The following is an 8,821-nucleotide window of genomic DNA, read 5'->3' as shown; positions in this document are numbered from 1 at the left end:
TCCCAAAACCTTTCTGTACTCCACTTGCCCCTTTACATCACCCCGCCACTCCACTTGTGAACACACCTGTCAACCCATGCATTCTTTGAGGTTCTTGCAGGGGTTGAGATGATCTGCTCGTATCTCATCTGAAGTGCAGAGGTATTCTAAACTAGTACCCACTGGGTTTCAAAGCCATAAAGATTGCTTCATCTGGACCTGTATAAGGAAAGGACAGCCTTCAGCTGGCTACCAGCTTGGAAGGAGGAAGAGATAAGGCAATGGGTGAGAAATGAAAGCGTTTGAATGCCATTTTTACTTTCTTGTCCGCTTGCAGCATCAGCCCTCTCTTGGGACAGTCACATCATTGACATTATTCTACTGCAGGCCACCTTCGTGGAAATTTAGAATGAATTGGAAAACAATCAGCAAGACACCTGTCATCCTGGTTAAGGTGACAGACTTTGGCATTTTAAGGCAGCACGGCTGTGTAAACAGTCTGCATGGATTCATTTGGGAAACATGTTTGAAGTTCAATCGTCGTAAAGTTTCTCTGGATAGAAGGTATCCTTATACCCTGCGCCAAAATATACTAACTATTGGAAATAGAGCCTTGTTTAGTAGTTTAGAACATAGAAAAGAGAACTGTACAGGCCCTTTGGCCCACAATGTTGTGCCGAACTTTTACTCTAATCCTAAGGTCTATCTAACCTCCACCCCTACCTTATACTATCATCCATATGCCTATCTAATAGCCGCTTAAATGCCCCTAATGAGGCCGACTCCACTACCCTCTCCGGCAATGTATTCCATGCCCCTACCACTCTCTGAGTAAAGAACCTACCTCTGATGTCTCCCCATATCTACCTCTACTTACTTTAAAACTATGCCCCCTCATAATAGCTACTTCTACCCTAGGAAAAAGTCTCTGGCTATCCACTCTGTCTATACCTCTGATCATTTTGTACACCTCTATCAAGTCACCTCTCATCCTTCGTTGTTCTAAAGAGAAAAGCCCTAGCTCTCTCAACCTTTCCTCGTAAGAGCTTCCCTCCATTCCAGGCAACATCCTGGTAAATCTCCTCTGCACCTTTTCCAACGCTTCCACATCTTTCCTGTAATGAGGCAACCAGAGCTGGACACAATACTCCAGATGTGGCCGAACCAGGGTTTTGTATAGCTGGAGCATAACTTCACGGCTCTTGAACTCAATCCCTCTATTAATGAAGCTAACACACCATACGCCTTCTTAACAACTCTATCCACCTGAGCGGCAGCTTTCAGGGAACTGTGGACATGAACCCCAAGATCCCTCTGCTCTGCCACACTGCCAAGAATGTTTCCGTTAACCCTGTATTCTGCTTTCAAATTTGTCCTTCCAAAATGAATCACCTCACACTTTTCAGGGCTAAACTCCATCTGCCACTTCTGAGCCCAGCTCTGCATCCTATCAATGTCCCTTTGTAACCTAGGACACCCCTCTGCACTATCCACAACTCGACCCACCTTCGTATCGTCCGCGAACTTACTAATCCACCCTTCCACTCCTATGTCCAAATCATTTACAAAAATCACAAATAGAAGAGGACCCAGAACCGATCCTTGTGGTACACCACTCGTAACTGAGCACCATGTTGAATATTTTCCGTCCACTACCACCCTTTGTCTTCTAAGAGTCAGCCAATTCTGAATCCAATCTGCCACATTTCCCCCGATCCCATGCCTCCTTACTTTCTGCATGAGCCTACCATGGGGAACCTTATCAAACGCCTTACTTAAATCCATGTATATCACATCCACTGCTATACCTTTATCCACGTGTTTGGTCACCTCTTCAAAGAATTCAATAAGGTTTGTGAGGCATGATCTACCCCTCACAAATCCATTCTAACTATCCCAAATCAAACTGTGCCTATTCAAGTGATCATAAATCCTATCTCTCAGAGCCCTTTCCAATAATTTGCCCACCACTGAAGTAAGACTAACTGGCCTGTAATTTCTGGGGTTATCCCTATTCCCTTTTTTGAACAAGGGGATGACGTTTGCCACTCTCCAATCTTCCGGCACTATACCTGTGGACAGTGAAGACGAAAAGATCATCGCCAAAGGCCCTGTAATCTCTTCCCTCGCTTCCCATAGAATCCTTGGATAAATCCCATCAGGCCCGGGGGACTTATCTATCTTCAAGTTCCTCAAAATTCCTAGTACATCTTCCTTACTAACTAACATCCACCTCCTCTAGCTGACCAGTCTGTTTCATACTTTCCTCCCCTAAAACTAGGTCCCTCTCAGTTGTGAATACCGAAGAAACGTATTCATTAAGGACCTCTCCTATCTCTTTAAGCTCCGTGCACAAATTCCCTTTACAATCCTTGATCGGCCCTACCCTCTTTCTGGTCATTCTCTTATTCCTCACATACGTGTAAAAGCCTTGGGGTTTTCCTTGATCCTATCTGCCAAGGTTTTCTCATCCCCCCAATAGCTCTCCTAAGCCCTTTCTTCAGCTCCTTCTTGGCTAACTTGTATCCCTCTACAGCCTTTTCCGATCCTTGTCTCCTAAACCTTCTATAAGCATCCTTCTTCCTCTTAACTCGTCGTTTGACCTCTCTTGAGAACCAAGGCTCCCTCACTCGACCGCATCTTCCCTGCCTGCTAGGGACAAACGTATTGAGCACATGCAGTATGCATTCCTTAAACAATCTCCACATTTCTATAGCACTCTTCCCTGACAGCATCTGTTCCCATTTTATGTTACCCAGTTCTTTCCTAATAGAATTATAATTACCCTTGCCCCAATTATAAACCTTACCCTGCTGTATGTATCTGTCCTTTTCCATGACTATTGTAAAAGTAACAGAGTTATGGTCGCTACCATCAAAATATTCTCCTACCAACAGGTCTAACACTTGGCCCGGTTCATTGCCAAGCACCAAATCCAAAGTGGCCTCTCCTTGTGTTGGTCTATCTACAGACTGTGTCAGGAATCCTTCCTGAACGCACTGGACAAAATCCGCTTGATCTAAACTATTACAACTAAAAAGTTTCCAATCAATATTTGGAAAGTTGAAGTCACCCATGACTACAACCCTGTGACTTCGGCACCTTTCCAGTATCTGCCTCCCAATCCGCTCCTCCACTTCTCTGCAACTATTAGGGGGTCTGTAAAAAACCCCCAACAAAGTGACTGCTCCTTTCTTGTTCCTCACCTCAACCCAAACTGACTTTGTAGACACATCATTGTCGAACTGCCTTTCAGTAGCTGCTATTGTCGAACTGCCTTTCAGTAGCTGCTATACTAGCCCTGACTAGCAATGCCACTCCCCCGCCTCTTTTACCACCCTCCCTATTTCTTTTAAAGCATCTAAATCCTGGAACTTCCAACAACCATTCCTGTCCCTGAGTTACCCAAGTTTCTGTAATGGCCACAACATCGTAGTTTCAAGTACTGACCCATGCTCTAAGTTCATCCGCCTTATTTCTGATACTTCTAGCATTGAAGTATACACACTTGAAACCATCCGCATCTCCACAATTACGCTCCATCGACCACATTTCTTTATTAACAATCTCACTCCCTGTTGTGTCTGTTGGAAGGCTAAATACCTCATCCTCTGAATTACAAATCCGGTTCCCCACCCCCTGCAAATCTAGTTTAAACCATTCCGTATAGCTCAAGCAAACCTCCCTCCCAGGATATTTGTGCCCTTCCGGTTCAGGTGCAACCCGTCCTTACTGTACAGGTCCCACCTTCCCCAGAATGTGCTCCAATTATCTACATAATGGAAGCCCTCCCTCCTACACCAGCCCTGTAGCCACGTGTTTAGCTGCACTCTCTCTCTATTTCTTACCTCGTTATTGCATGGCACTGGTAGTAATCCAGAGATAACCACCCTGTTTGTCCTGGACTTCAGCTTCCAACCTAACTCCCTGCACTCGTTTTTCACATTCTCAGTCCTTTTTCTACCTATGTCATTGGTACCGATGTGTACCAAGACTGCTGGTTGCTCACCCTCCCCATTAAGGATCTTGAAGACACGATCTGAGACGTCACGGACCCTGGTACCTTGGAGGCAACGTACCATCCGTTCGTCTCATTCACGTTCACAGAACTGCCTGTCTGTGCCTCTAACTATTGAATCCCCCACGACAATTGCTCTCCTATTCTCCCCCCTTCCCTTCTGAGCCACAGAGCCAGACTCTGTACCAGAGACCCGGTCCCTGTGGCTTACCCCAGGAGGTTGTCCCCCCCAACAGTATCCAAAACAGTATATTTATTGTTGAGGGGAATGACCACAGGGGATCCCTGCACTGACTGTTTCCTTCCCTTCCCTTTCCTTACTGTCACCCAACTGCTTTCGTTCTTAGGGGTAACTGTGTCCCTGTAGCTCGTTTCTATCACCACCTCAGCCTCCCGAATGATCCTGTGTTCATCCAGCTCCAGCTCCAGTTCCCTAATGTGGTCTTTGAGGAGCTGGAGCTGGGTGCAGTTCCCACAGGTGAAGTCAGTAGAGTCACTGCTGTTGACTCTTAGCTCCCACATCCTGCAGGAGGAACATTGCACTGCCCTGACTGCCATCCCCTCTAAATTTAAACTTTCCCGAAAGATTTGTAAAAAGTAGAGAATAACTTACTTACTCTTTTATTCTTCAGTTAGAGGAGGTGGAAGGGTGGGAGACACCACTCTTGTGCTCTCGCTCCCGGTCTCCTCCTCCTCTGCTGCCAAAAATAAAGGCCCCGAAGCACTAACTGTAAGTTATTGTACTCACAGCTTACCTTTCCAGCAGTCCCCTCGTGCTCTCTCCTGACTCAGAGGAAATCATTGTGCTTATTGACCCTCCACAAAGAGTCTTTTTTTGGTTAGAGGAGGAGGGTGGGTGGGAGATACTATACGTGTAGTGTTTCGGGTTTAGCCACTGCCAAAATATATGATTTTACCTTCCCAGCAATCCCCTTGCGCTCTGTCCTGACTTCCGCCGCTGAACAACATCATTCAACATATGCAGGTCATAAATCCTCATGGCAAATCTCCTAACCACTTACAGGATGCTTCAACATTTCGATACTGCACCTCTAGGTGCATTACTAACTGTCATTGTAATGCTCCAGTAAGGAAACTGAGCTATCAGGGACACACAACCAGCTTATGGGCTGTATAATTTCTCCACACAAACTAACCTTTGAATGTATTGTAATATTCAGCTAAATCTGCACTGCCCTTATTCTAATGCGAACAGATACTTTATAAGGCGCAGTGCCCAGACATGTAGTAAGAACTCCCAATGTTCTAATCAGCATTTGTGTTGCTGCAACACAAATTCTTCTTCTTTGTTAATCAGCTGATTAGATGCAAAGGCAACATTTTGATAGCTTTTCTGATTGGAAGTTGGAGAAAGTAAATTCTGAGATACGGAGGGGCCAATATCTGCAATTTTAAAGGAAAACCCATAACTAAGTGGTTTAATGGCATACCATAAATCACAAGAACTGGGATTTTCCAAAGAATAAGGACACATCAGTAAAATGTGAACAAAAATGAATTTATAGCACTTGGAATTTTTTTAGACTAGTAATAAATCCAAACTGTCAAAGACTGAAAGATACAGTTTCTCTTTGATGTGTTGGGACATGCTTAATGCCAGGAGATAAATAACACAGAGATTCTGAAGAATGCACCCATCTTTTTGGCAGAAGCTGAGATTTAAAAAACAGTGCAGCATGTCTGAGCAATTTGGGCTATGCAACATTTGTGACAGAATCAGACAAGAAGTCTATCGAGGTTGATCTTGACATTGGGAGCTCCACCTTTTATGCCTTTGAAAAGCAACATGACAAGTTTCTCACCAGGCAGTGTTGCCAATTAAAAGATATTATTATTTGTTAAATCATTAATGTCATAACAGTCAACTTTGAATCTAACCAAACATGCCAAACAAGTTAGATGCTGAGAAATCCTGACATAGAAATCAGCGTGGGTACCTGGCAAGTTCAGCTCACAGTTACTCCAAAGGACCTCTGTGTTGGACAGTGGACACACTTCATGAGCATGAACCACACACATCCAATGTCCACAGGCATTGTAGTTCAACATATGCAGGTCATAAACCCTCATGGCAAATCTCCTACCCACTTACAGGATGCTTCAACATTTCAATACTGCACCTCTAGGTGCATTACTAACTGTCATTGTGATGATACAGCAAGCAAACTGAGCTATCAGGGACACACAACCAGCTTATGGGCTATACCAGGCTATATCTCTGTACTCATTGCTTGTTATTATCATACACATTCAGTCTGAGTTGACCTGGATGCTCACAGCATCCTTGCCTTGCACTGCCTTGCAATTTTGTGCTTTGCCCCTCAGTCAGAGATGCCAGGTTCCTATTACTTCTGTCTTGCCCTACCATTTAGTGCAGACACAAAGCCAGGATGTTTGTCATAGTTACCACAAGCCTCAGTCAGGTCTTAACTAAGGGGATCCCACTACAGTAAGTCAACAGCAGCCTTCAATACCAATCCAGAGGCTTGGAATGGTCAATCAGCCACTTGGGGTGGTTGGAGTAAGACTGCTGTCTACAAAAGGGTTAAAGAGCAGATCTTGAGCAACCCACAACCTGTTTTGACTATATTGTTGGATGTTTTCCTCACAGAATGAGGAAAAAGGCAGAGAAAATGGGAAATGAAAGTGGCTGGCACCGCTGTTACAGAGTACAGCATGTGATGTCCCGAGCAAGTCATTACACCGTGCAGAGGACATGCAAAATTAATGCTGTCAGGGGTTGTGAAGGACATAAGGCAAATGAGGGAAGATATTGCACACAATAATGAAAGTGGTAGAGCATTGATGGGAGGTGGGTACGGTATAACAGATAGAGTTAGTATGAAGAATCTGATCGAAATGATGGCACTTAACGCTGGCGGAGTGGAGATATTCATTGACTTTCTTCATATAGAGCTAGGCATTCCTCCAGATGGCTGAAAGTGCTTTAACCACACATGGGGTAGACAACTGTGGATCAGGCTAACATGGTTTGGCGTGGCTTTAACTGCTGGTCCTGGGGGAGGAGGAAATTCTGCCTCTGTATCACTTCATCCAGCAAGAGCTCTAGGACCTTGCCCACAAAGCAGGGCAACAATTTTCCCCGTCTGTCATGTCCAAGGCAAATGTCAGGAAATGTGAAAGGCAACTCCAGACTGACAGTGCTTTTCCGGGTGCTCACGGGCTTTTAAAAATGTTGTTGCTGCAAGGAATGCCAGTCAATTCTGGGATATTCACTGAGTGGCGAGTTGTTATGGGAATGGTATGTCTGGTAGCAGACATGAGGGACGTCATAAATGCAGGGTAGGTGGTTTTTGAGAAAAATTTAGGAGGTTATGGCGAGAAAATTACTGGGCCTCACAGTGGATACCTGTCCAAAAAACTGAATGTAACTCACACTAAGCCAAAAATTTTTAAAACATTTTTAAAAAGTGGCCTTTATTTGTGAAAAGCAATTCTGACAATTTGTTTTCGATGTTCTTTCTCAGCCCACACAACACATGGAACACAGGGTGGAATTTCATTGTGGCTTCAGTGATTCATGACTGGCTTGTGTGAGTCAACATTTAGTAACAGTGCGGGTTGCAGTTTCAACAGTCTGGAATGGCTGTGGAACATACCCACATCCTGTAGATATTGTCTTTTTGCCCATTCACTCAATAAGGGGTAAAGTTTCACCAAATTGCAGGAACATTCCTTGGGAATTTACATGTCAAGCTAGTTTTTTCTGTGATTTTTTTATGAATTTGAGAACCCACATTTGCGAAATCGACATTAAAAAGCAAGTAAACAGACTAAATAACTGCATGCACTGGAAATCTGAAAGTAGCCAGAAAGACATGACCTGACAACACTATGGAGAAAAAGAAGTTATTGTTTGGAATGGCATTATTCACTGGAACTGGGAAGTGGAAGATAAATGAACTGGTTAATCGAGTTGAAATCAATGGATGGAAAATTTAGGACAGCACACACACAAATGCATGGTCCAGCTGGAAACACTGGCCTCAAAAATGTGCCATATTATCTCCACTTCAAAAATGAGCACTTGCTTCAACTCATCCTACAAATTCTCTTATAGAATCACTACATTGTGGAGCCAGGCCAATCGGGCCTTACTGACCCTCTGAAGAGCATCCCACCCAGACCCACCGCCATAACCCTATCCCTGCATTTGCCATGGCTAATCCACCTAACATGCACATCTTTGGACTGTGGGAGGAAACTGGAGCACCCAGAGAAAACCCACACAGACATGGGGAGAATGCACAAACTCCACACGAACAGTCGCCTGAGGGTGGAATCAAACCCAGGTTACTGGCACTGGGAGGCAGCAGTGTTAACCCCTGAGTCCAATGGTTGCCTTACATCTTTTATCCATTTTGCCTAATACTATTTCTGATCAACACCAGTCAAACATACACATGAATATGTAAATTTTGAGTCAGAATTCAGCCTCTTGAGCCTTCTCTGCCATTCAATAAAATCATAGCTGATCTCTTCACGTCCAAAATTCTACATTCCAACAATCTAACATCCTAATTCATAAGGGAGACAAAGACAGGTAACTATAGGCCATTTACATTAAATCTGGAAGTGGGAAAACACACTATGATAAAGATGTAACAGCATAGCATTTAGTAATACATAATGTTGTAAGACATAGTATGGCTTCATGAAAATTTATTATAACTCTTTGAGGAGATAACAAGTAGGGGTTAAAGGGGAAGCAGCAGGTGTTATAGTTGCAAAGGATGTTCATAGTCAGGCACTACATAATAGGCTATTCACTAAGAATTGAAG

The sequence above is a fragment of the Rhincodon typus genome, chromosome 40 (assembly GCF_021869965.1).
Source record: "Rhincodon typus isolate 14 chromosome 40, sRhiTyp1.1, whole genome shotgun sequence".
NCBI lineage: Eukaryota > Metazoa > Chordata > Chondrichthyes > Orectolobiformes > Rhincodontidae > Rhincodon > Rhincodon typus.
The sequence above is the reverse complement of the archived record's forward strand: the minus strand, read 5'-3'. Positions refer to the sequence as shown.